The sequence below is a fragment of the Chrysemys picta genome, chromosome 2 (genome assembly GCF_011386835.1).
Source record: "Chrysemys picta bellii isolate R12L10 chromosome 2, ASM1138683v2, whole genome shotgun sequence".
Lineage (NCBI taxonomy): Eukaryota > Metazoa > Chordata > Testudines > Emydidae > Chrysemys > Chrysemys picta.
The window spans coordinates 39,172,089-39,198,934 of NC_088792.1; the positions used below are offsets into that span (position 1 = coordinate 39,172,089).

At 40.4% G+C, this 26,846-nt stretch overlaps 1 protein-coding gene across 2 annotated transcripts in view; it reads left to right on the top strand.

Annotated features, from left to right (window-relative positions):
* NEBL (nebulette) overlaps positions 1 to 26,846 on the top strand; it is a 389,302-nt gene that overhangs the window by 54,407 nt on the left and 308,049 nt on the right. The window lies entirely within an intron of this gene.

Sequence of the window (26,846 nt, forward strand, 5' to 3'; positions counted from 1 at the left end):
ATACAGTCATTAAAGTTATCGAAATTGCTATTTTAAATTCACATATTTTAAAACATTTTTATATAGGCAACCAGATTTCTTAGCCTTAAATACCCTTGTTTTTGGGAACATTGAACAAATTGTTTATTAATTAATGGAAAACAGCAAGATGATAACATTGTGTTAAACTGTCAAGTTAGACAATGTTCTGCTGTCTCCTCCTCCAAGTGCAATTAATTCCATCTGCAGTTTCTTACAATTCCCTCTGGTACTTGAGAACCAAAATTTTAACTTTCTTAAATCTAAGAACTAATTGTAAATTAATAGCACTCATATGTAATGAAGAAAAGGATTAATGCAGGCCCACACACACTTTTCCTTTTTGATTAAATTTCTGTACTGGATAATTCTCTTAGGACCTGATATCAAGCTGTAAAATGTGTTATTTCCTAGTCAGTGCACAGCATTTATACAGTGACTTCAGAGTTTTCTTTAGCGTACATTATTTGGTTGCGTTTCTAATATCCTCTTTAAGTTGCATTATCTTCCAGTGAAACCTGTTAATCGTTTTGATTAATCACTATTTAATTTGTGTGGAAATCATGAGAAAGTTTCCTAATATCTGTGTAGGTTATTGCAAATAAGTTGTCTGTGGTGGTGGGGGTTTCTGTTGTGAAAATAACCTGGTTTTGGTAATCCAGTTCAGACTAGTCTGTGTCTCAAGTGTCTTCCAACACCTTAGCGCGTGCACACACACACACACACACACACACACACACACACACACACACACACACACACACACACACACACACACTTCTTCTTTTCAAGAGTTTATGGTTGTATACTAATCAGTTTTAATATGACTTTTTATCTAGTACCACCATTCCTGGATACCTATGAACATTTGTTCCAGGGATTCCTGGGAGTTACAGTCTAAGATTCTGGGGATTGTAGTTCCCTGCAATGCTATGTAGCCTGGGGAAAAATTCCACCCTGCTGAATGGGTAAGGGGAATAATCTGGGAGCTTCTTATAATGCAGAATATTTGCCATCTTCTCTGAGGGCTTGTACACACTACCACTTATGTCAGTATAACTAGGCCACCCCCCTGAGCGACATAAATTACACTGACCCACCATGACTACTGCCACTTGTGGAGGTGGTTTTATTACGGTGACGGGGAGAGCTCTTTTCCATCAGCATAGAGCATCTTTACCAGACGTGCTACAGCAGAGCAGCTGCATCGGTGCAGCTGCACCACTGTAGCACTTCTAGTGTAGACTATCCCAGAGATTGGAGTCAGAGGAAAAGAGAAATCTGAAGAAGTGCTTAGGCTACCGAAAGGATCTTTGCAGTGGAAAACATGAAGTCTACCATCTTTCTATTCTTGAACGCTGTTTTTAAGCTAGTCTTGCTTATATTTTTAATGTCCTATATAAGGGGATATAATAAAATTGGATTATCAGAGGTATCTATCTTATTATTTACTGAAAGATGTTTAACATGTAAAAATGCATCTGCTAATGTTGCATGACATTCTTAAAAGAAAAGGTAACGATTTGGACCTAAAGTTACATCTTTAAGAATACTGATAGTTTATTTATGCTGATTATATATCTCTTGTACCCATTAATTAAACTATGTCACTTCTCTCTTTTGATCTCCCCACTCTCCCTTAGTTGAACCCTCCTCTCCCCCTGAGTTGAGCCCTGCACAACTCTGCCCCAGCCTTCATCTTGGATTTTGCTGTTTAGTATGTCCCCTTGTCCACTTTGCTTCACCATCTAAACCAGCCTTAGGACCATCTTCATTTTTTTCCACTTCCAACTTTCTGCCATCTTTCATGTTGCTCCTCCTGGCCTGAACCATCTCCCAAATCCTAGGGCACCAGACCCCACTGTCTGCTCTTTCAAACCCTCCGAAGTACTCACCTCTTCTATGAGGCACACACACCAAAACAAAGAAAAATATTAGCATGAGAGGGCTGTATACAAAACCACACCAAAGAAAAGTTAAGATATTTCCTTTGTCTGAATCTCTGTGTTGGCTCATTCAGTGTCTGTCTTCCACACTGTAATCTCTCTGAGGCAAAAACTCTCCTGGGATCTGTGTCTTGTGCATAGCCAAGCCTGTTGCTGTCACGTAAATATAATATAGTATTGCTTTAATGGCAAGAACTTTTTGTGACATCACTTAGCCTAAAGAGAACTGAGTGGTTTATTGAACGGAATTGTTTAGAAGTTGATTCAGTTTCTAGCCATGTTCCCTCATTTTGCTGTTCAATGAACCATACAAACAAGTTCTTGACAGGGGACCTGTTAAGCTTAATTATAAAAGCTGTTAAATTTTCTCAGTATCAAAGCAAAAACCCCAGTAGTTTATCATAAACGACCGTCATAAAAGAACTTCCAGTGGGTTAGAAATGAGAGTGCATCATTCAGTGTTTAACACATGCTTCTCAAAGAAGTGATTAAAGCTGATTTAAGCACCAAAATGTTTCCTAATACCCACAGGCCAGATTCTAGCTCCCTCTCATGCTGCTTTATGTCACTGCAGTGAGACAAAGCAGCCTTAAAACTGCCTAAACTTGCTTTCTAGGGATTCCCCCACTCTGAGGAGGAATTCCTGGGTTGTGTAGCCAATCCTATGCTAAACCTCCTCTAACAGCCACCACTGTTGGTGTATGCATGAGGAAAGGGGTGAGACTACATGGCCATAACCTACAAGTGATCCTCTGCTGTCAGAATGGCCTGTGGCATCTGGATGTATGCTAGAGCATCTCTGTCTTTCACAGAGAGATGGTTTACATCTACATTTGTGGCTGTCCCCTCACAGACATTCACCAGGGACAGAAAGTCTGGTCTACAGGATCTGGCCTACAGACTTTACAACAACCATCAAAGATTTAGAGTATGAGCCACTCTCAGCTACATGGATGCAATGCACTAGCTGATAATTGAGGGTCTATAGCAGACTGAGCCTGGAGAGGATGATCAAGTACTTTAATTGGAAATAGGTGTCTGCACACTTAGATCATGATTGAATACATACATAAATAAAACAGGAAACGATGCCATATCCGTGTTTTACTCCCCTCCAACACTTTACTCATAATGTCACATCAAGTAGATTAGGAGAAAATATTCTGAAAAGTGACCCACTATGGCATTCCATTATTTTAATCTCTTGATTTCCATATATAATGTGTTCAGTTTACAAGTTAAAAGGTTTTTCCTAAGTGCCCTCCTTGCAAACTCTGTCTGGGTTCAGACTCAGGCTGAGTTCTTTCCTTCTCCTGAATCTTCACCAGTCATAAAAGCTCTGTAGGCTAAATTAGGCCTCCAGTGACACCTGGGCAAGCTCATTGTTGCAGTGGGTTTGCACAGGTGTAACTAAGTAGAATTTAATAATAAATTATTTTGAGGCTGTAGGAAGCCTACCAGAGCCAGACACACTAATACCCTAGGCCTATTTTAAAAGCATATGATGTGATGCAACTACGTGGTATAAAATCAATTAACAAGAACCTAAGCATTGTGAGAGTAAACAGGAGGGCCAGAGTTATAAACTAAAGGGGCTAATCACCTCCAGGCAAGTCTTGATGCTGTAATGATACACGGTAATCTAGTCATTTTTCAATCTTCTTTTTGATAAGCTAAACAGATGGATTTCTTTAAATCTCTCTGTCTTGAGCCATTGAATACATTTTTGTGGGTCTTTTCTGCACCCTCTCCAATATCTTAATATCCCTTTAAAAACATGAACACCAGAACTGTATATGGTACGGAGGGAATGGTTTGATGGGATAACGTGATTTTAGTCAATTAGTCAACAACGTGCCATCGCTGGTAAATAGTATCAATGGTCAATGAGGGTCTGGCTGGAGAATCTTGCCTGCATGCTCGGGGTTCTACTGATCGCCATATTTGGGGTCGGGAAGGAATTTTCCTCCAGGGTAGATTGGTAGAGGCTCTGGAGGTTTTTCGCCTTCCTCCGCAGCATGGGGCGGGGGTCGCTAGCTGGAGGATTCTCTGCGACTTGAAGTCTTTAAATCACAGGATTTGGGGACTTCAACAGCTGAGTTAAGGGAAAGGGGGTGGGTCAGCTTTTGTGGCCTGCATCATGCGGGAGGTCAGACTAGATGATCATAATGGTCCCTTCTGACCTTAAAGTCTATGAGTCTATGAGTATCGGTCTCACCGATGCTGTATACAGAGCTAAAATCACTTCCCTACTTCTACTCAGTACTCCCAGGATAGCATTGGCTTTTTTTGCCACAGCATCAAACTAGGAGCTCATGTTGGGTTACTTGTCTACTACAGTCCCTTTCAGACTCACTGCTTTCCAGGATACAGTCCCCCATTCAGTAGATATGGCCTGCATTGCTTGTTCTTAGATGTATAATTTGCATTTGGCTGTATTAACACATATTTTTGTTTGACTGGGCCTAGCTTACCAAATGATCCAGATTGCTCTATCTGACTGCTCTGTCCTCCTCATTATTTACCTCTCCATGAATCTTTGCCACATGCAGTGATTTTATATTTACTTCTAGATCATTGATTAAAATGTTGAATAACATTGGCCCTAGTATTGACCCCTGTGGAACCCCACAGGGAACATCTCCATTCAATGATGGTTCTCCCTTTTGAGATCTGTCAGTTAGCCAGTTCTGAATCAATTTAATATGTGCTTTGTTGATATTGTATAGTGCTAATTTTTTAATCAGAATGTTTTGTGGTACTAAGTCAAACACCTTACACAAGTCTAAGCTTGTTACATCTACGGAGTTACCTTTATCAATCAAACTTGTAATCTCGTCAGAGAATGAAATTAGATTTGTTTGACAAGACCTATTTTCCATAAAACCATATTGACTATGTTAATTATATTCCTGTCCTTTAATTCTTTATCAGTTGAATCCTGTTTCAGCTTTGCTATTATTTTGCCTGGGATTGATGTTAGGCTAACCAGCCTATAGTTAGATAGGACATCTTGATTGCCCTTTAGCTTATTGAAAGTTGTAGGTAAGCAGGAAAGTTTGATGTTTGATGAAAGTTTCTTTCTTTCTTTCGTAAAGTAAGGCACTGTGAGGGGATGTTAGGGCAGCGAGGAGCCAGACAGGAAACCTTTGAAGTTTCTCAAGCCACATGGATCCAGTCTCCATCTGCAAGCCAACAGCCAGCCTTCATTCCATAAATTCATAAATTTACACTGGAGGCAGTACTGGACATTCTGAAAGACACTTGGACCAAGACCTGTGAATTTGACCCCTGCCCTTCCTGATTGTTAAAAGATTCATGAGCAGCTAGTGACTGAAATAGCCAATGTCTCATTTAATAAATGAATCTTCCCTCCCTCCTTCAAACACACCACAGTCCAACCAACAATGAAGAAACTAATCCTTAATGGGATGGGACCTAGCTGATTACTGCCAACTATCAATCCTTTCATTTCTGACTAAGTTCATAGACAAGTTAGCCAACCCACCTTTAAGAACATCAAACCAAAGCCAATATTCTAGATGCTGCACTATCTGGTTTCAGACCAGGACTTGGAATGGAAACAACATTAGTGGCACAAATGAAAAATCTCCCACTGTCAATGAGTGAGGGCAGATGTGCATTTTCACCCTTCTATACTTCTCTGCAGAACTTGATATGGTTGATCATGAACTGGTGGAGGTGGCTAGGGATCTCCACCCCCGCTTTTTTTTTTGCTTGCAAAAAACCATAGGGTTTAAAACCCAGAGACCTATTACATAATTTTCTTGAGCAATAAGTAATGAGAGGCAGTTCATTACTAGAGGTCAGTTCCTTTTTAATTGCTGAATAAGCAGTTGACTAACAGCTGCCTGTAGTCATTGGAAGGCAGAGTCACTTCACTTTCTGGAAACAGATTTCTGACATGATGTTGTGGCTAACAGAACAAGCAATTAAAATGCAAGTTTCAGAAAGGAGAAAGGTCTGATTGTACGATGTTCATGACCATTTTTATTGAGGGTATCCGTGGATAAATGGCTTAGTGTTCATTTCACACATACAGTCCATTTAATTAGATGGCCTCAGGGTCACTGCTCAATTGTAACAGCCGTAGAACAACTCCAATGTACATTAGAGTTGAACAATTTTATTAAAATATGCACCCTGTGATTTGGCTTGTGTTGTAAATGACTAGAATTGCCTGTCCACCTGACAGCTTGGTGCGTGGCAAGCCAGAGTGTGAATGTAGAGTTCACTAGCCAGCCAAGCACTTTTCTGTGTGGACCCTGTTACTGTATAATTATGTTCTGTAGTTTAGTGGTAGTAAGACATATGTGCAAGACAGATTAATGTCCATCTACTCTGCTGTCAGAGTACCCACAAGCACTTAGCATCTGCAAGGAGATAGGTATCTTTGGGTCTAGCAGTGTTGAATTCTACTTCAGCGTGGAAGGTCATTGAACTGCTTGTACTGAGAAGAACAGAACTCCTCTCCCTCTCCTCTAGATCTTCTGTGGTTTGATTCTTGTCATCTTCAACATCCCATACTGGATTATTGTCAGTGACTCACCGGTAGGAAGATCTCTGTGACACCCTGCTCTGGCACACCGATGATGGAGCTGATCAGAACATTTCAAATAATTTCAATGAAAAGTAGACAAACTGTTCAGTGACATTTTTCACTGGAGACTTTCTATTTTTTGACCAGCTCTACTGTTAATTTTGCTGTCTCTGTTACAGGTGTAGTGTCTCTTCTGTGTATGCTCAGGAAATCCCTCTGATAGACTTGTTTGGCAATTTAAGTCCTAGCTTCACCCATGATGACTAGCCCAATATGAAAACAATCCTTTTTGGATCTAAGCTAACCACAGTCCCCCCCTCAAAAATTTCCCACTTCTCTCCTACTGTTCCTATCGCAAGTGTTGGAGGAACCAACTAGGGGCAAAGCTCTTCTTGACCTGCTGCTCACAAACAGGGAAGAATTAGTAGGGGAAGCAAAAGTGGATGGGAACCTGGGAGGCAGTGACCATGAGATGGTCGAGTTCAGGATCCTGGTACAAGGAAGAAAGGAGAGCAGCAGAATACAGACCCTGGACTTCAGAAAAGCAGACTTTGACTCCCTCAGGGAACTGATGGACAGGATCCCCTGGGAGAATAACATGAGGGGGAAAGGAGTCCAGGAGAGCTGGCTGTATTTTAAAGAATCCTTATTGAGGTTACAGGAACAAACCATCCTATTGTGTAGAAAGAATAGTAAATATGACAGGCGACCAGCTTGGCTTAACAGTGAAATCCTTGCTGATCTTAAACACAAAAAAGAAGCGTACAAGAAGTGGAAGATTGAACAAATGACCAGGGAGGAGTATAAATATATTGCTCAGGCATGCAGGAGTGAAATCAGAAAGGCCAAATCATATTTGGAGTTGCAGCTAGCAAGGGATGTTAAGAGTAACAAGAAGAGTTTCTTCAGGTATGTTAGCAACAAGAAGGTGATCAGGGAAAATGTGGGCCCCTTACTGAATGGGAGAGGTAACCTAGTGACAGAGGATGTGGAAAAAGCTTCACGAACAAGGTCAGCTCCCAGACTACTGCACTGTGGAGAAAGAAGTGGTTCAGGACTATTTACAAAAGCTGGACGAGCATAAGTCCGTGGGGCCAGATGCATCCGAGGGAGTTGTCTAAAGGTTGCTAAAGGAGTTGGCGGATGTGATTGCAGAGCCATTAGCCATTATGTTTGAAAACTCATGGTGATCGGGGGAGGTCCCAGATTTCCCATCTTTAAAAAAGGGAAGAAGGAGGATCCAGGGAACTACAGGCCAGTCACCCTCACCTCAGTCCCAGGAAAAATCATGGAGCGGGTCCTCAAGGAATCCATTTTGAAGCACTTCGAGGAGAGGAAAGTGATCTGGAACAGTCAGCATGGATTCACCAAGGGCAAGTCATGCCTGACTAACCTAATTTCCTTCTATGAGGAGATAACTGGCTCTGTGGCTGAGGGGAAAGCAGTGGACTTATTATTCCTTGACTTTAGCAAAGCTTTTGTTACGATCTCCCACAGTATTCTTGCCAGCAAGTTAAAGAAGTATGGGCTGGATGAATGGACTATAAGGTGGATAGAAAGCTGGCTAGTTCATCGGGCTCAATGGGTAGTGATCAATGGCTCCATGTCTAGTTGGCAGCCAGTATCAAGTGGAGTGTCCCAAGGGTCGGTCCTGGGGCCGGTTTTGTTCAATATCTTCATTAATGATCTGGAGGATGGCGTGGATTGCACCCTCAGCAAGTTTGCAGATGACACTAAACTGGGATGAGTGGTAGATATGCTGGAGGGTAGGGATAAGATACAGAGGGACCTAGACAAATTAGAGGATTGGGCCAAAATAAATCTGATGAGGTTCAACAAGGACAAGTGCAGAGTCCTGCACTTAGGACGTAAGAATCCCATGCACTGCTACAGACTAGGGATCGAGTGGCTAGGCAGCAGTTCTGCAGAAAAGGACCTAGGGGTTACAGTGGACAAGAAGCTGGATATGAGTCATCAGTGTGCCCTTGTTGCCAAGAAAGCTAACGGCATTTTGGGCTATATAAGTAGGAGCATTGCCAGCAGATCGAGGGACGTGATCATTCCCCTCTATTCGGCATTGGTGAGGCCTCATCTGGAGTACTGTGTCCAGTTTTGGGCCCCACACTAAAAGAAGGATGTGCAAAAATTGGAAAGAGTCCAGTGGAGGGCAACAAAAATGATTAGGGGGCTGGAGCACGTGACTTATGAGGAGAGGCTGAGGGAACTGGGATTGTTTAGTCTGCAGGAGAGAAAAATGAGGGGGAATTTGATAGCTGCTTTCAGCTACCTGAAAGGGGGTTCCAAAGAGGATGGATCTAGGCTGTTCTCAGTGGTAGCAGATGACAGAACAAGGAGTAATGGTCTCAAGTTGCAGTGGGGGAGATTTAGGTTGGATATTAGGAAAAACTTTTTCACTAGGAGCGTGGTGAAGCACTGGAATGGGTTACCTAGGGAGGTGGTGGAATCTCCTTCCTTAGAGGTTTTTAAGGTCAGGCTTGACAAAGCCCTGGCTGGGATAATTTAGTTGGGAATTGGTCCTGCTTTGAGCAGGGGGTTGGACTAGATGACCTCCTGAGATCCCTTCCCTGATATTCTATTCTTCAGGACACAGACGTTTTGGAATTGACTTTATTAGAGTTTGGAGGGTCTCCTTTTTGTCTGAGGCTGTGTCCTCTGTTTTTCAGTTTTCTGTCATTTTTTTTTTGTAATGGAAGCTGATTGCTGCTTTCATGGTCAGTTGAAGTCTCTTCCCCTTTCCATTGAGAAGATGAGGAGCTGGGAGCCCTAGTTCTGTCTTCTGCCCTTTCTTTTCACCTGGACTCCCTCAGAGATGACCCCCAGGACATCTTTTGAAAGGAGGTTTTATTTCTTTTAAAAAATCATGGTGTCTTTTTCCCGTGAATCCTAGCACCTCTACTGTGGATACAGTTTCTCAAATCTGCATGCCAAATACATGACCTCTCCAGTTAGAATGGGAACACAGCTATTTGTTCTGTGCTTCCAAAAGCCTCATTTCTCTACTGGGGGGGAAAGGGCTTCTTTTGTGGTACACCTCTACCCCGATATAATGCGACCCAATATAACATGAATTTGGATATAACGCGGTAAAGCAGTGCTCGGAGGGGGGGCTGAGCGCTCCGGCGGATCAAAGCAAGTTCGATATAACGCGGTTTCACCTATAATGCGGTAAGATTTTTTTGGCTCCCGAGGAGAGTGTTATATCGGGGTAGAGGTGTACTTATTAGAGGCTGTCTTGCTGATTAATGTTGCTGTTTCTTAAAGAGCTCTTTACAGATGCTTATATTTCAGAAACTGTAGATCCACCGTATATTCAATGCATCAGTGGGAAGGAAATTAAGTAATTCAGAAAAGAGATAATTGCAAGTACAAATTACAGCTGGATGTAGAGGTAATAAGCCACAGTTAATTATTTCTATTTGTTGACTAAAAAGTGTGGAAGAAATAAATATATAACACTGCTGGTATTTCTTCATTAACCAACCCTGGAATCTACTGGGCCTATCCATAGCTGGTGCAAACTAAGACCGGCTTAGGATCTGGCCCCATGTGTTTTTATGTAATATTAGTTTGCCGGATATCAGATAAAAAATACAAATGTTTTCCTACTTACATGTGCTCACTAGTTTGAAACAGCTTTTATAGCTTCATACTGTCAGAATGAAGATTACCAGCTGTATTCATTCCAGAAAGGAAGCTGAGCAGAGTTCAAATTGCAGTGTGCACAGTATTTAGATAAGTGAGTAGCATTCTTTGCTAGGAAGCAAGAAAACTCATATTCTGATAAACAGCTTTTGAAAATGTCTATTATATTTATTTAAATTACTTATAAAAACAAAAATTCTCCAGTGAGAGAGCATTTCAGATTCAAGGCTATGCTGTTAGGCCACATCTCTACTCATGATTATCCCTCCTCTCATCTTTTATGAAGATAAATGTAATAAAATTGAGCCAGTATGTGTAGGTCTTGACTATAGTTACTTCCTCCTGAAGGGTATATTTGTTCGGACACCATCCACTTATACCTTAAGCTATCGGATGGTCTTCTCTTTTTCTGTCAATGGGCCCTAAGATATTGAACTTCCTCCTGTTTACATCTGTGTTCATTTCTTCCCACAAAAACAATGAAAACAAAAACAAATTCCTTTAGAGTTTTTGATTCAACTGTGTCTTGGTTCTGTATTGGACTTGCCTTTCATCCAGTTTTGCTTTCTATTTTTGTTGATTTAGTTCAAAGGAGGGTGGTTTATTGAATGTATTCTAACTGCTATTACTATGTTAGGCAGTGCTTTAGTGGGGAGAGGCTTTAAAAAACCCAATTCTTATTACTGTATATACTTCCTTCACTTGGTGGAGAAAAAATGGTTCTAAAACCCCATTAATTTGGATTCAGCTCTTTCACCACATTTTACCTTATGGAGTTGGGGATTATACTATTGCAGAAGGGGTAGAGGGCTCAAACTTAAAACTATCATGTAGAGCCTAAATATTGGTAGAAAAATGCTAACCTACCCTTGTGAAGAGCAAGCTCCTTTACATTGTTTACTGGACTTCCTTTCTCCTGGTAGCAAGGAGGTTGTATGGCTACCTGTTCTTCCTGTTATGTGGATATCTACTGGGCTGCCAGGGGAGCAAGCTGTGTAGATCAGCCACCTTGCAAACTCCATCCTCTCCATCATGACCAGTTCCAACTATGTAGTATTACTGTGGAGGGGCGTTTCTGTGAACGTCCAGACAGTATGCTGCCAACCTGCCATTCTTCCTGTTTCCATGGTTCCCTTTCTTTGAATTAGGTCTGCTTCTCCCTGGGATTTCCACATCTTGACTCCTCGTTTGGAGGGGGGCATAGTTTCCGTAGGCAAAATAAATAAAAAATCTATGATTCTTTTTTTTTTTTATGTTTTAGTCTCAGAAGGGTAACTATATTTTTGAGTAGCTCTGTTGGACTAAAAATCCAAATGAATGTTTTAAAAAAAAGTTGTAAAGAATGGAATTGATTGTTCTTTGATTTTTTTTCTCCATCATAAGTATAAGCATAGTAGTGGGACTGGGATGGAATTCTGCATTCAGGAAGTGCAGAGGCTAACGTATCCTTCATTGTGTAGCCTTTGATAAAATTAGAGTGCAAATTGCACCAGTCACTATTAACAGGTTCTTTATTCAGGTGGCTACGAAAGATTATTATTAACTATGAGATTGGTAGGAATACATAGAAACATCAAGACTTTATTTAATACTCAAATACAAGCTAGCAAATATAATTGCAATAATAGAAAAATACAATAAAGCAAGATAAATATAATAAAACAACCCCCTACATTGTGCATACTCACAACCTTTTAGAGACCCTTAGGAGTGAAGATGGGAAGAAAATTAAGCGGAGAGCACCATAAGTGGGCTTGATAGTACTAAGGTTTCTGACAGTCTGTCATCCCTGATGTCTCAACTGAAGTTTAATCAAACAACTTATTTTATACCCCTTTTTCCTGAACATCCTCACATGTCCAGAGACCATATTTAGATTGTTTTTGGCCTTTAGTCCATGTAAGGCTGTCCAGGAAATCATAATTGGGGTTCTGATTTGTTGACATGATCCATGTGCATGAATACCTTTCCCAATATTTTTAGTACGTCTATGCGGTTAACCTCATGATTATGCATACTAAAAATCCCACCAAAACTTGTTATTTCGTGCTTCTGAAATATACTTGTTTAGCACAAGCTACATGTTTCAAAATCTCCTACAAACCTTCAGGGCTGGCTCCAGCATTTCTGCCGTCACAAGCAAAAAACCGGCAGTTTGGCGGTATGTCCTTCGCTTCTAGAGGGAGTGAGGGACCTGCCGCCCCCAATTGCTGCAGGTGCCGCCCCTCTCCCTTGGCCGCCCCAAGCACCTGCTTGTTAAGCTGGTGCCTGGAGCCGGCCCTGCAAACCTTATAACCCGAGGTCAAATATTTATGCTAGTTTATGCTTCCTTCCAGGTCTTGCTAGACCTCATGCTAACTGCTGTGCCTCACTAGGACTTAATAAAGCTTATTGCAAAGCCTTGTTTATTTACCTATTACACTTGTGTTCCCCTGCTTGTATTATAGCGTTTCTTAAGCATCTTAATTGATTCTAACATATAGATTACTGTTTATTCTCTGGTATGGCTCTCCCGTGATCAGGTCAGAATACAAAGGAGGTGCAATAGAATAGATCTTTTATCTTTCAAATGAGATATAAAACTGAAATCCTGACCGCTTCTGGTCATTAAAGATCCTTTGGTACTTCTGGCAAGAGTAGTGATGTTTTTCCTAGTATACTGTCCACATTGCTGCTTGGGTGATGACATTCTCTGTATCTAAATTCACCATGCAGTTTCAGTTGAATATAATGTTTATCTTTTTCTCCTAAATTGTAGGGTTGTGTTGTACTTGTAATCGGGTGATTTGTTCTGTCCTGAAGATACGTGAAGTAATCTAACACGAACAGTAGTTTGTGTATCAGCTTAAGTAATTTAAAGTGCTTTGGGGATGAATGGAGCTTTATAAATGTGTTTGCTATTTTTTGTTGTTGGCTGTTTTTTGCAAATATGTTAATGCTAGTAGCCAAGCTTACCTCAGCACTGTATGAGAGTCTATTACCTACAAAGTTTAAACACTGTATTTACTAAACTTTTTATCATGTACCTATATCAGAGCAAAAGTTAACTATATTTAAAAAAAGGACTTGCTTTTAAGACCTGCCTGTAGAATATATGCAGACTTGCATAAGTCTGACATGACATTGAGTACTCTCAGAATGAACTTCAGAAAACTCTACCCTAATCTGATGAAGTTATGTATTAAGGTCTCCGAGATGGCACAGTCAATCTGTTATAGTGGGTTAGCTTATTTTTTACTTTTCCTATGTTGAAAGAAGTGTCTGATAGTCTGCCACAGTATTCAATATTTGGTGCTCTAATGTGGCGTTAAAATACCAGTGTTTAGCTCTGACAAACAACATGATTTTGACCCCTCCTTCAGGAGGTCTCGTGTCAGCATAATAAATTCCCGTTTTCATGCAATGAGGGAGGGCGACCTTTTTTCACACAATACCCTGTAACTTAGGGGGACATGAGTTCTAGTTCTAACTTTTCCATTGACTACAGTTAATATTTTTGTGCCCTTCACAGCCCTTAATATTAATCAAGGCTTCATACCTTATCTAAAGGAAGGAAACTATCACTCACCCATTTTACAGACAAGATGACCCAGAGCTTGCAGATGACCTCTTCTGGCTGAGTTGGGACTAGAACCAAAATCTCTAATATAGCAGAAGGTCTCATCTACACTGTTTTTCAGAAGGAACATGCCAAGTTATGTGCTTATGTAAGCCACACTAACGCACTGTAACTCAGTGAAGACTTCTAGTGACTAGACTACAGATACAGGCTTATGATTCTGCTGCCTCTGTGCTAATAGATGTGGATTTTTAACTCAAGTGATTAAGGTGCATGATTCCAAGTCCCAGGTTTGTTCCCTGCAGGTCACCCAAAGGGGGACATGGTTACACTTGGTTATGAAGTCTGTAACTAGTAGACCACTCTCTGCTCCCAGAACCAGGAACAGAAAACAGGAAACCTGATTTCCATCAAATAGTTCTCTCTCCCCCCTCAGTATGGTCTATAACAATATGTTTTTTCTTTACTAGTTGCTGCCATAGCTGAAGTGCAAGAGGTCTGTGCTGTTCATCTGAAGGTTATAGGTCCAAACCTACTAATGTTTGGGAGAGAAAATATACATATGTTAGTGAAACCAAGCTGGAATAATTATAATTGTTGGATTGATCTATTATGCAAAACATATTTAGAAGTGAATTTCAATGTTGTGTTAATATTTGTTTTACTGTTGCATTTTTAGTGTTTGTGTTTTGGTTAATAAGAGCTGTCTTTTAAGAACATAGAATACTTTATTGTAGCATGTGTTTGGGACTGAGAGCAGTGTGATGGAAGTTTTGTCTGTGTATGTCCAGAGAATGAAAGACCATGCCTGTGTAAGCTCCGAAGAGGGTAAACTTGTCTTTCCAATAAGCAAACATCGTTCTCAGTGCTATAACAGTCCCACTTATTGTGGGACTGGATGCCTCAGAACATTGTGAATGAGCTATAGTGCCTGTCACTTACAGGTAACCAGTAATTTGTATCCAGACTGGCTCAGGAGAGGTTCATAGTTGTTCCAGTCTTATGGCTGTTGGGTAGTCTGTATGAGTTTGGTTGGTCCTAGTTCTGGCTTCCATATCACAAACTCACCACTAAGCTCTGCACTAGATTTAAGCTCTTTTGGGGGTGAGGACTGCCTTATTCTGTGCTTGTATAGTGCCTAGCACGATTGGTCATTGGTGTCAGTTGGACCCTATAGAGAGTGCTCTTGCAGGAGGGGACAAAATCACAGTACTTGTGATACATTTACAGAATTAGCAACACTGTAATTATCACACACACATTGGGGGTAGGCAGACGGAATTCAAAATCAGAAGACAGACCAAAACACATGATTTAATCTTTTTTTAAAAAATTGCATGATTTTTTTGTGGGGGAGTCTGACGCATGATTTTTGAACTTTTCTGGTTAATAATAATGAAATACATATTAAAAACTATAATTTAGGAAAATAGATCATTTGCATTTTGCATTTGTTTACAGCATTAAAATGAGCTGTAATGCCAATTGTAGCATATTAAAAATCTAAACTCACCTACAAAACTAAGACGAGATGAAATATGTATATATTGGGGCATGCAGGTTTTTTAAATTGGGGGAGGTACTTTTGTTTGTTTTATATAAACAAAGCTAATAGGAGTTCATTTTCACTCAAGGATCCTTTTATCTACCTGATTACATAGTTGTGGGCGAAGTTGTATAGTTTTCTAATTCCCACGCCTGTTTAATAAAATACAAACAGTGCAGTCACGTTGAGCCTGTGTGGAGCAGAATAAAGTACACTGTGTGAATCAGAGCCATTGTGTCTTAAAATAATTGTCTAGTAACCCTTGAGCCACTTGTTAAAGCTCAAATTCATAAATGTAATCTTTACAAATATTTTCTCATCTCTTATACCTTACATACTACTTGCTAATAAAATGAGGGATTACAGAGCATTGTTGTTTTTTGTGAAACTAACAATTTAGCAACAACAAACAACTGGAGCTCTAATTTTTTTTCATCTTATCTGACATTGTCTTTCAGGGCTTGTTGTTCTTAATTACAATGGTTTGCACTTAGTGTTGCTGCTTTCATCCAAGGATCTTGCACTCTTTGTGAAACAAGTATAATTATTATTCTCATTTTGGGTAAAGTGAGTTTTAAAGAGGTTAAGGGTGAGAATTTCAAAAGTGCCTTATGGAGTTAGAATAGGGCTCCCAACTCCTATTTTAAAGGTCAATAGGAGCTGGCTGTACTACTTCCTTAGGAGCTTTTGAAAATATCACTCAAAGGGTATGTTTACTCTTTGAGCTGGTGGAGACTGGAGAGCTAGACCTTGGTGAGCAAGGTTGGGCGCTATGCTTAGTGTGATGATGGACTGTTGGAATGTGAAACAGTGAATATTTGGACTGGGCTGGGGAATTTTGGGTTATGGTTGTGGGACTTTTGTAATAAATTAACTTTGCAAAGGGCTATTCATATGTGAAAAGCGCACGTGGAGTTACTGGGCACCCTGGAAGCAAGTGGAAACTGAGGCAGGCGCACTGGTCATGTTACAGCCTGGCATGGAAGGGCGCCCTAGGAAGGGGCCTTCTTATCACAGAGCGTGGAGAATATAGGCAGACGATCAGTCCCTGGGAAGAGGGAAACTGCAAGTGCCTAGAAGGGGGAAATCAAGGCAGGGAGCTGCTTTCAGGGCCATCTTAAGGCCATAAGGGGGCACCCTGGAGGTGGTTGCTCTTTGACATGTGGCTAGGTCTCCTCAAGATGGGAATTATGCCCCCAGCTCAAAGTGTAGTCATACCCTAAGTGGCTTGCCATAAGTCACATACTTGATCTGATCACAAGGGAAGGTGAGTCTTGGTTGCCACCCATGCATCAATACCACTACCCTGGCTCCACTTTAACTGTACGGTCAGGTGCAGATTAAATAGTTATTGAAAATGGTTTGGGCCAGTTTATGGTTGTGGCTAAATCATGTTCAAACAAGGTTGACAGAAGTGTCTGCGAGTCATTGACAGTTGTTTTGTTATTTATGCCTCCCTTTCCTATCACAGACACAATATAATTCATAGAGTGACACCTATGTGTGCAGGAGAAGGAGGGCCACGTGAAAGTGAGAAGAAAGAAAGAGGCAGCAGGTGGGGGGTAAAAGTAGATTCAGAGTTGATGAAAGGTCTGGTTTGGTTATCAAACGGTTTTAGCAGTCCAGGAGTGCCGAAATTCTTTGATCTCTCTCCTACAATGTCCAGCATACCACTGAAATAGTGCATTTAAACTAATGGGTTAAAGCCAGAACTAGAGGTATAAAACATTGCATACATTGACTTTCAATGATAAAACAAGGACACTGCTCACAAAAGTGAGTTCTTAGAAAATTTTCAGTGTAAAGTGAACCAAAACATGTAGGTGCTTGTTTAAAAATAAATTACTTCTGCATTGAGTTGATGCCATTATTGTGGCAGATGACGTGAATTGTTTTGTTAGGAAGGAAACACCCTTCCCTTGAGAAAAATTTGCAGCTGCTTATCTTGGCTGTGCATTAACAATCTCCTTGCAAACCCAAAATAAATTTTAAAAAATATGGAGGGTTCAAAGAGGAAACACAATTCCTTTTATTTAGAGTAACACAGAAATAAATCAGACTTTTTCTTTTGCTTACAGGGTGTGTTTAACTATATGATGGATGCTAAAAATAACTTTTACAAGTTTGCAGTGGTTATTGAAAGGTTTCCTGTTAGTACAGGAAAGTATATTGAGACACAGATGACAGACATGCTGCAAATTACCGAATATAAAATAGAAATAATAATAATAAAAAAGCAACTGTCTCAGCTATGCTTTCATGGAATTCTTTTAAAAGAGCACAACCATGACTATAGGTCTAGCTGATGTAAAAAGAGCGCACATGTTTAACTTCTATAGTGATTTCTTTTGTTCCTATCCATTAATCAATCGGGGCGGGGGGAGGAGGGGTGAACTGACTTTGACACTGTTTTTTGCATAAGTATACAGCTTCTGTTTACAGTTTAATTATCTTACTACTCTTGTCATTGATCATGCCATAAATTAATGTTTTAATCTTTTGTTTTATACATGGTCTTGTGTGTTTTGAAAAGAAAACATACTTGAATTTAACAGTTTTTCCCATCAGTGAGTAAGTACTCATGTGTGAAATTATGTCCATGAACCCTACGGCATGTGTGAACTAGATAATATAGGAGTATCGTTTCTAACTCTAAAGTGGGACTGCATTTTGGGGTGATCACACCAACGTAATGTCATTTAGAGTTCTTTTGTCTGAGGTATTGTTTTAAAGGTGGGGATTATCAATCATTTTTAGATGAGGATATCAATGCACAAGGAATGTGATTTGTCCAAGGTTGGACAGCAAGTAAATCGTAGAGATGGCAGTAGAATTTAGATCTTCTGACTCCCAGGTTCTTGCTCCTAACCACCTTAATGCCTCCTTAATGTTTCTGTCAGAGATTTTTTTCTACATATTTTAAAAGAGGAAGAAGCAGCAGAATATGAAGACATCACTATGGAAACCAGGCATCTATTAATTTATTCCTTCAGATTTTATTACAATTTAGATATATAAAATGGAGCTTTTTGAGATACAGTTGCGGTCATTAATTTGTTACTAGAAAAAGTAAGTTTTGCTTATAGGTTTGAGAGATTTTTATTTTCTGTTATAAAGCTTGTAAAGATTAGGCCTCTGAAGTATAGAACAGTATATGAAGTGTCCTTAAATATTGCCCATTCACTGTAACTTGACTTTGACAAGATTTTCCAAGCACTAATATTATTAATCAAAGGGCAGTTAGTTTTAGCAACTAAAATGAAGTTGAAATGTTGATTGGGACTATATACATGACACCATGAGAAATGTAAATATAACAGTTCTTTCAAATCACACAAGTTGTTACATGTTATAATTATGACTAAATGAGGCATTTCAAAATTCATATTTGGCGTCTGTGTGCCAGAGCAACCGACTGTCATGTCAGAGCAGTAAATATCATTTGTATTCCCTCTAGGATGATTAATTAGGGTTACCATATTTTGTGCCTCCAAAAGGAGGACACTCCACGGGCCCCGCCCCGCCCCCAGCCCCGCCCATGTCCCCCGCCCCAACACCGCCCCTTCCCCAAAGTCTCCGCCCCCTCCCCTGCTTCCCGCGAACATTTGATTCGCGGGAAGCCTGAAGCAGGTAAGGGGGTGTGGGGGGAGGAGGCGCGGCCCAGGCTGGCCCCCCCGGCGTTTCCAGCCTGGGTCGGCTCGGGCCCTGGGGTGCCGGCCCCGGGCCCGGCCCCCGGCCGACCACCGCCGGCCCGCCCAGCACTGCCGGTCCCCGGGCCCCCGGCCGAGCACCCCCGGCCCGGCCCCCGGACCCCCGGCCAACCACCCCCGGCCAGCCCAGCACCGCCGGCCCCCGGCCCGCCCAGCACTGCCGGTCCCCGGCGGCCCGGCGCACCCCCCGGCTGCCCAGCACCACCGGCCCCCGGCGGCCCGGCGCACCCCCTGGCCGCCCAGCACCGCCGGCCCCCGGCGGCCCGGCGCACCCCCTGGCCGCCCAGCACCGCCGGCCCCCGGCGGCCCGGCGCACCCCCCGGCGGCCCAACACCGCTGGCCCCTGGTGGCCCCCGGCGGCCCGGCGCACCCCCCGGCCGCCCAGCACCGGCGGCCCGGCGCACCCCCCGGCTGCCCAGCACCGCCGGCCCCCGGCTCCGGGCCAGCCCCCGGCCCAGCGGCACCGGATTTTCCCGGACATGTTCGGCTTTTTGGGATTTCCCCCCGGACGGGGATTTGAGTCCCAAAAAGCCGGACATGTCCGGGAAAATCCGGACGGATGGTAACCCTAGATTAATGGAAATAAAAATTTTAATGTTACTATTTTTATTATGTATCTAAAAGACAAGTGGTACGCTTAAATGAAAAGGGAGAATACTAAAGTTGAATCATATGAAAAAGGGACATAAAAAAGAAACATTTAGCAGACTATTATATTCCCTGTAGTATTTTGCTGAATTCATTTTTAAATAACTCAAGTGATGGAGAGTCTATCACTTCACTTTGAGACTATTCCACAGTCTATTAGATCTCAACAATAGGAAGTATAGGAGAAGTTACACTTTGAATGTAAAACATATTGTTGACTATTTAGCAAACACTTCTGATTTTATTTAATCTATTTATTGATTTATATGGTACCTAAACTAGGCACTTCACATAACTGTAAGGTGTATATACTATGTAAAGGGCTGATTTTTACTTATTAAAGGCCTATGTTCCTATGCTCTTATGTTAAGTGTCTCAGGTGTTGCTTAGAATACTTGAGACCACCTCTGCTCCAGTGTCCAGTTGTTGCCAGTGCGATGAGCAGAAATTCTGAAACTGGAGTCCCCTTAAGTTAGAAGATATAGGGTGGGCAATAGTGTTTTTGATGAGGGTCCCTCAGCTTTGGAACCTGCTTGGAAAGCATAGTCTAAAATAGCTCAGGTTATTGTCCAGATATACTGCAAAGCCTCTCTTTTCACTCACTTGGAATTTAGTTTTTGTTGGATTATGTTGTGGGTTAGCTTCTGATTTTAGCTGAACTATTTTTCTAAAATAATATTTTTCTTAATATCTGTCAGGTTCTTAGAATATTGATATATTTTGTGTATTTTATATTGTTATTCTACATACATTAATTTAAATAATTATTTCCTGGAATAATAAATTATCAAAACTATCAATATCCTGTCCCCTCCCTGAGAACTTGTCTGTCATAAATAACCAACCCAATAGGAAAATGAACGGTGTCAAAATGCCTCAGAGAATGTTTTGTTGGCAAGGAGTGATGTGGCAGACATCCAGCATTGCAGGAAGGAGAACTTTATTGAGCATGCAAAGAGGCCTATATTAGATGCTGAGAGGCCTGTGTTTTTTTCCTAGTATCATCCTGATTTTAGACTTCAGATTTTAATATGGAAACAATAATACACTGAGAAAAATGGTCTAATTTAAAAACATAAAATCACATTGTTGTGACAGTTATGAACAATGAAATATTAAAGTGGAGGAGTAACCACAAGACTTTAGAAGTCCAGTTATAAGTCAGGCTAACCCTAGCATAAATTCAGCTCATCCATTTGCTTAAATTAAGTTACCTGCAAATTTGTTAAGTTACCAAAGACGAAACCAAAGTCTCCTGGTATAATAACCGTTGTGGTTCATATTTTTAAAATGATAGTTGAGATTCTAATGTAATCCCATGAGTTCAGGAACTGGGGATTCAAACAAAGCAGCAAATATCACAAAACATTGATAAAATGGCAAGAGTAGGCAGCACTTTTCCTTCAATGCCTTTTGCACAGCAAAAGATTCATCAGAAAGTTGTGCTCTAAAATTTTGCTATTCTTTCTGATAAATATCTGCACGTTCTTCTGTTTAATCACTGATGATGTACTTGCCCAGTGTTCAGGATACAAAGGAAGACACCGTGGCCTTGTATTCTGACCTTGTTTCTCAGGTTTCAGGAGGTTTGGTTCATTTATTTCTTTGTTTAATTTGGCTATGCCATAAATGATACTGAACACTGTTTTAAAGAACTTCGAAAATAACTTTAGCTGAAAGTGTATATGTGTGTGTCACTGTATGGGATGAGAGAAACATGCTAGCATGATCACTTGCAAGATGAAAGATGGTGATTCATTTAAATGGGGTACTGGCTTTTGACCAAAGTGAAAAATTAATGGACTGTAGCCTTGTTGCCTTGTTTAATGAAGCTCTAAATGAATGCTATTCAGTTGGATAATAGCTGTTCTTGGTACCACTGTTAAGAAAAAAACAAAACCGATTGCAGTACACTGTAAACATGCTTACAATAGTATTTTGCTTTTATTTAATCATGTATGGTAATTAGCTTTTGCTTTTTGTTTTCAAGTTCTGGTGTAAGGCAAGACTTGGTAGGGCAATTCATAAAAAGAATATTTAAAAATTTAAAATAGTCAGTTAAAAGTAGTTTTAACGGGGGGCAAATAATGTGGTATCCAGATTGCAAAGAGCTGACACAATGAAGTTTGGATTGATTTCTCCTGAATTTACAAACACATACTGTAGATATTTACTGCTTTGCTGTCATTGGGAGTTCTATGTGCATTAATGACAGTCTGTGTGGCCATTAGGGCCAATAAATTCTGGATAATAGATTATATGTACCTATCTAGATATTACAGTGGTAGGTGCATTACAGATATGAATGAATGAATGGATGCATGGATAAAGTCCTTGTAAAGAAATCTGCAGTTTGCCCGTGTTTATGCAAGCAATATATTTTACAAGAAAGCCTTTTCTCATCATTCACTTCAGCATTCTTTTATATATTCCAGATGTAGCTATTTTCACTGGATAATGCTTTTCTAGCAGAGGGTGTGTGTGTGTGTGGGTATTTTTTCTTTTTCTTTTTTTAAATTCTTGAATGTATACTATGCAAACATATTGTAGGTCAAGAAATTATTTTTTGCTTAAAAGCTTCTGTGATTAAAAAAATATATTCTTGTGGATACTTATACTCAAGGGAGTTGCCTTGAAGGAAGCATGCCAAGAAAGAGAAGTACAAGTGAAATTAAAATGCCTGGGCGCACTGGAATTTTTATTTAAACATGGGCTGGGTGGCTTGCTGGATAAAATATTAACTGTTTAACTCAGTGGTTCCTTTCTACTCTGTAGCTCAGTGACATGAAATGTGTTAGTGCACAGTCACAGGAACATTAATCATGAAATCACCTGTTCAGATCTGACACAATTGGTATTCAGATAAGATTATTGGACTCCTTGATTTTTTTTGGTGACATTGCATAATTCTTTTGATTTGACTTTGTAAGTGCAATTTTCAATTGTGGAAGTAGTGGATATATATATTGCTTCCTGCACTCCTCTATTTATTTATCCACTAACGAGGTACAGCAGTGACAGCACAAACTTCCCCATATTGTCTTTTCAGTGTGGTGTTGGAATTATCACTTGTATTAGTACTTCTCATTATTTATTATTTGTATTGCAGTAGTGCCGAAAAGTCCTAATTTATATTGGCACAGCAGTGTACTAGGCGTTCTACAAACATATCGGAAGATATGATCAGTGTTCTGAATAATTCAGAATCTATTTTAAAGACAAAACACTACATGTGTAAGAAACAAGAGGAGGAAGAGTGAAGGGGAACAATAATTATGAACTTGTGATTATTGAGGCCAGTTTAGGGCTTACTCATGGGAGGTGCTGAGTGTGATAGCTATGGCAATTTCCTGCAATAGCCTTGGAAGACCTTATGGTATTAAGTGTATGTGAGGTGGGCTAGGATTGTATATAACTTCCTTAGGGGGCAGATGTGACAGATTTGAAACCTGGGAATTGTAAAGGAATTCAAAATACTATATTGAAATGTGCTAGATAAGTACGGAGTTTTTGGGACAATAAGGGTTAAATGCATTTCCTAGGGAATCCCTAGGGAGTGGCTAATGCAAATCCCATATTTCTGGTTATGCAAAAACCAAACCTTGTGAAGCTATGCCCTGAGGAGAAGGCCGTTGTTTGCTGATCACCTATTACAGAAGTCCAGGATCAAAGGCCCAAGCTGTATAAAGAAACAGCTGATCTGTCCAGCCTTCTTCTGGTTCTAGATCTAAAATGGATGAACTAGCAACCACAGGAAAAACCGAGTTAGGGGTTTTGAAGCACTAAAACCTACCAGAGCTCTAGGCTGGATTTGGGGGTGACCTCTGGTAAGCTTTTTACTGTGTGTGTAGGTTCTTTTATTGTTTTAATATGTTTTCTCTGTAATGCTTTTTCCTTAAGAATAAATGTGCTTGCTTGGAAGGAGTTGTGTGATAACTTATAACTACGGGCAATTACACTGATCATAGCCCTTGGAGAGAAAACCAAGTATAGGCACTGCTGTTTTTTTAGGCAGTCGGGCATGCTGGGAATATCACAGTGTAAGTCAGGAGCAGTGCAGCCTTAAAATCCCTGGTGAGGAGGGAGTGATGTGGGTCTCTGCCTAAGAAAAGTAACGGTTAGGAGTTGGAAGCCTTAAGTGGGTGCCCTTGGTGGACCATGGAGGGGGAATACAGGTGCAGTTACCCTGAAACTGTGACAATGAGCAGTTTGGTTCATTGGCTCAGGATCTTGGAGAATTGAACCTGAATAATTCATTTTTAAAAAAAGCAAGTATCAACAGTTGCCATTGACCCTCTTCCTAATTTGTCATCTGGTGATATTCTGTAGGCATCCTGATAGAAGATTAATTCTCTCCTGGATGGAGTTTCTCTAAGAGAGAGAGGGTAGTTTAGTTTCCATGCCTGTTCACGTCTCAGCCGCTCTGCTGAGTTCTCCATAAAGGCTGCCATTTTCAATGGTGACTTTTCTGATGAGGTCACCTGCCCTCTCAGAACTGGTCAGGGGCCACCAACTAATTTCACTTAGGCCATTCTGTGTTGTTAATGAACTGTCCATTTGTTTTTTGTTGGATTATTGAACAATATTATTTTCTTTCCCCACTTCTGACTATCTCTCATCTCTTCCCCTTTTTTCCTGCCAGATGATTCTTCTTTGAAAGAGCACTGGCAGCTAAAAATGTCAAAATAAATATTGTTTGAAGGCAACCAGTGTATAAGGAAAGGACATCAGGGTGGGAGTAGGATGTGAAAACGTATCTTTCTAATGGAGAGCTCTCCAAGTAGGAATCCCTCTATGTCTTGAAATTAATGGAGAGGATATATAATATATAAAATGTAGATAGAAATAGAACAAACAGCTCATTCCAGTTGCCCAATATTCAGTTGCTATTCATCCCTTTAAACTTCACGTGTATAATTAATTATTCATCCAAACCTCTGGTTTCTCTGGCTCCAGAGCCAATGATCTAAAAATCAGATGCAATTTCTTCTTTATTAATCAGTCCTTAATCTCCGTTGAAAAAGTGGTATTTGTGGATTGAATCCATAAAATGCCATAGGATGGTTTAGATGCTTACTTTTTTCTATGAAACAATCTGTGGACATATGTGAATTCAATATACTATATACAGTTACAGATTGTTTTCAGATCACTTTTGTGGCAGTGTTAGGGTGAGCTTGTTTCTTAATTTGTATATGGAAAATACCAAAATAACCAGGAAAAAATCCTCCTTTTGCTGCACAATAAGACATCTCTGCTTGTTTTGTTAGGTTCATTTTGATGATCTGGCACAGATTCTGCACCCAATCCTCTTTCCTAAAATAAAACTTTGTTTAAAAAACAGTTAAGATTACTAAGTGACAAATATATGAGAGAAATGGTGGAGAAATGAATAGCCATTGGAGAGCTTACATGGCTCATATAATGAATATATACATCATAACAGAATCTTAACTCTGACCCATGGCATTTTTAATGTACTATTGTTACTTGATTTTGGTATCTAAATATTTTTAGAGGATACTGTTTACAGAAAAAACTAATATATTTATTATTTTCCACTTACGTACTTAAAATGGCTGTTTCTGGAGTGTGGTTGAATATGAGTTAAGGTGGCTATGTTGTGATAAAATTTTTGTTCTCAGTAATCATAGGATCGTTGAAATGTAGAGCTGGAAGGGAACTCAAGAAGTCATCTAGTACTTCCTCCCACACTGAGTCAGGATCTAGACTATCCCTGACAGGTGTTTGTCTAACCTGTTCTTAAAAACCCTCCAATGATGAGGATTTCACAACCTCCCTTGATGACCTATTCCAGTATTTAAGTATCCCTATAGTTAGGACGTTTTTCCTAATATCTAACCAAAATCTCCCGTGCTGCAGATTAAGCCCACTACTTATTGTCCTATCTTCCATGGACATGGAGAAAGATTGATCTCCATCCTCTTTATATCAGCTCTTAATCTATTTGAAGACTGTTGTCAGGTCCATGCTCAGTTGTCTTTTCTCAACACTAAACATGCCCAGTTTATTTGCCCTTTCCTTATAGGTCAGGTTTTCAAAATCTTTTATAAGTTTTGTTGCTCTCCTCTTCATGAGGAGAGCAATGAAAATTATAAAAGATTTCTCTCCAATTTGTCCATATCTGTCTTAAAGTGTGGTGTCCAAAACTAGACATAGTATTCCAATTGAGACATCACCAGTGCCTCCTGTGTCTTGGATACAACACTTCTGTTAATACACCACAGAATGATATTAGCATTTTTTTCAACTGCATCATATTCAATTTGTGATCCACTATAACCTCCAGATCCTTTTCTGCAATGTACTGCCTAGACAATTATTCCAATTATTTTGTACTTGTGAATTTGATTTTTCCTTCCTAAGTGTAGTACTTTGCACTTGTTTTTGCAGAATTTCATCTTGTTGATTTCAGACCAATTCTCTAATTTGTATAGGTCATTTTGAATTCTAATTCTGTCCTGTATAGTGCTTCCAGCTTGGTGTCATTTGCACAGAGCAGCAGCAAGCACAGCGTTTTTGCCGCCCCAAGAGGCGGGGGGGAAAAAGCCACGATTGATGGCACTTCGGCGGCGACTCTACCCCGCTGCTTCATTCTTCGGCGGCAATTCGGCGACGGGTCCTTCCCTCTGAGAGGAACTGAGAGACCTGCCGCTGAGGAGCCCCTTTCCGTTGGCTGCCCCAGGCACCTGCTTGCTGCGCTGGTGCCTGGAGCCGGCCCTGGCTGCAGAGCTGGTTTGGCTATCCCTGGGGCCACCTGAGCAGCTGGCCCTGGAGTCACAGAGATAGCGGAAAGTCACGGAATCTGTGACTTCCATGACCTCCATGACAGACACGGAGCCCTATCCATAAGCAATATATCACCATTGTATCTTTTCTTGGGTTGTTGAAAGAATCTATTCTGTTAAGTTTTTATTTTATTCATGGGTTTAAATGATGGAGAATCATGTCTAGTTTTCAAATGAAAATTGCCTGTTGCATGAGCCAATGTCAAACTCTATTTAATCCATTTATTGCTATTTATAAAGGGATTATAACCAGGGCATTGTAACTGAATGCTGAACATAGATTTAAAAACAACTGTAAGGCTATCTAGCAGAAGTCAGTAAAATCTATTTGTGTTGTGAATTTTTATGATCATGATTATTTAATATTTATATTACTTAAGCACCCA